Source organism: Miscanthus floridulus, chromosome 17 (genome assembly GCF_019320115.1).
Source record: "Miscanthus floridulus cultivar M001 chromosome 17, ASM1932011v1, whole genome shotgun sequence".
Taxonomy (NCBI): Eukaryota; Viridiplantae; Streptophyta; class Magnoliopsida; order Poales; family Poaceae; genus Miscanthus; species Miscanthus floridulus.
In genome coordinates this window covers 21,199,930-21,202,483 of record NC_089596.1, presented here as the reverse complement: position 1 = coordinate 21,202,483, position 2,554 = coordinate 21,199,930, and the positions used below count along the sequence as shown (strand labels likewise).

General features: G+C 40.5%; 1 pseudogene; it reads right to left on the bottom strand.

Moving 5' to 3' along the window:
- Positions 1-951: 951 nt before the first annotated feature.
- LOC136518287 (uncharacterized) lies at positions 952-2,198 on the bottom strand (annotated as a pseudogene).
- Between the last annotated feature and the right edge of the window lie 356 nt (positions 2,199-2,554).

The following is a 2,554-nucleotide window of genomic DNA, read 5'->3' as shown; positions in this document are numbered from 1 at the left end:
GGTCCCTGATGTGGCCGCGTATCAGGTTCCTCACGAGAATTTGCCCGTTAAGGGGCCTCCGGCGGTAGCTACGAACGCGGATGTGCCCCCCGAGGTGCCTGAACAGCTGAAGGAGGTTCTTGCCAATATAAATCAAATCTACCATGACGTCTTTGTATCCCTTCCAGAGTTAGTTCATTTGCTGTTGCTTTATGTGTGATGTAGTGCTTTTGATGTCTGATGCTGAAATGTTTTTAATGTAGGGAATACTTTTGCTGTGGGATGATGAACCATTGTATATAGGGTTTCGATCATTAGGTGTAATGATGAACTGTTAGTTAGGTCTGAATGTGTAAGGATGAACTGCTGCTTTTGTGTATAATAAAATGCTTGTTCTACTACTGACTTATCCTACCTAATGAATTTAGTGTTTGTAATATTATAGATATGCAAATCCACTCCTTTTTAGTGCCTATGGTCTGATGTTGTTACATTAGCTATTATTTAGATTATGCATACCTCAGTCCATTAGCTAATAATTTAAATCACTGCAAAATTGCATAAAAACACTAGAGTACTCTTACTTACACTTTCTGTTGAAATATTGATTAAGTTTATGAAATTAGCCCCCACAACTAACATGGGCTTACTACCAGGGGAGACGCCAGTTATACTCTGCCTGCTGCATAGGCACCAGGGTAAAAATTATTTTTTCCTTGTCGGTGGGGACATTTTTCGAATAGCAAGTCGAGCTCCTTATGTGCAGCTTGCATCTCCTGTGATACGAACTCATTTCAAATACTTTTCTCATGTAATTATATTATAATAATATAAGGTTTCCAAATTTACTGTAGTAGCACACATGAGTCACGTTAACAAGCATACACGACTAATTTACAGCATTAGCACACATGGTTAACAGTACCAACCCTACATTATAAGGTTCCCAAAATTGCAGCAGTAGCAATATAATTAGTTCCCTAATGATGCCATCACAGCCTCATATAGGCGACGGTCACAAGGAAGCCTTTTAGGCAGCATGTCGAGTGCCTCCAGCCTATCTTTGTCCATGTGAGGAATTTTGTACCTGTTTCCTCAACCATCTTTCATCACCTCAATCATACACGCTTGTAGTGTTAGAAACATCCTATTCAAAGTAGCTGGATCGTAGTTATAAAACAGGACAATCCGAATCAGGTCATCCAAGTTTCTAGAGATCCTGTCATAGGTTAAGGATTGAAGAGAAGCAAAGGATTCTAGGTCTAGTACGTTCAAATCTGGGGAATTGGCAGGTTGGTTGATGAGTCGTATGTCAAGCCCTGTTTGTGCTACAGCAGCTGCAAATTCTTCATCATTTACTGGCACATGTGAAGGGGCATTATCTTGCTGAATCCAAATAGTTTGTCCTGCAAGTTCTCATGGCCACCGTTCGACAATAACTCGGAGAACTTTAGTAATTAGGTACGACCTCATAGTCGTTCGATCTACCTTAACAGGCTTGGTGACTTCGGGCCCCCTCCCTCTATTGTGGCTTCTTCTTTTTTGCTTTTTCCTACAATAATTGAAAAGCAAGTAAGGAATCACTAATATTAAGTAGCACAATTGGGAGTAAGAAAGTGAGACAATTGCATGCCGTACCTTTCTAACAAATGGCCACACTCCTAGCTTCCCATTAAAAATACAATTACCTTCATCATCATATATAGGCCTTCCTACCGCTGATAAGAACATACCTTTGTCAATGGCATTCTTATTGCGCACAGTCCTGTGTGGGTCGTCCTCTCCTGGAAGCATTTAATACTGTGTACTTCGATGTGGTGTTGAACCACTTCTCGTCCATGTGAATAATGTTTTTCATTTCAGTGAACATGGGTTCATTTGGCAATGTCCGCTTATCTAACATGGAAACATCATCGCAACCTCTCTTTTTTGTTTTCGTCCCTCAGTACAGGCTTTAATGTGCTAGAATGGCGTCGTAGCAGCCCTTGCTTGAACCACCTATGTAGAGTGCTCTTCTTTACACCAAGAGCAGTAGCTAGTGATCGTATCGTTCTCCTCCTATGCAAGGGGACGCTAAGAACATCTGATAGGTCTATTTGTATCTTTTTGCGGCCACAATTCTTTCTTCTTGATCTAACATCTACTGGCCTTCCTTGTGCACGGCACTGCTTTACTCTCTGCGAAACACTCCGCACTTGATTGCTTCTGACCTGGAACATCTGAGCAACTATGTTTGTACTATTCTTTTTTAACCTTCCACAGTTGCTTCTCTCAAGCAATGCTTCATATATTTGCTGTCTTTCAAGATCTGTCAGATTTGTGCAATGATGTGTATTATTTTCATGGGAGAATTATTTATTTAGCACTGAAACAAATCAGTGTTTCATATTTGGCACTAGAAAATTTAAACTTTCTTATCTGGCATCAAGTTGAAATTTTCTTTCGTAAATGGCACGGCCGTCCATTTAGGACAGTAACGGTGTCAAGTGACTGGTAAAAAGACATGAATACCCTTGTTTGCAGCAGAAATTCACGGTGCCAAATAGGGAAGTTCAAGTATTTTCGTATGGACGAT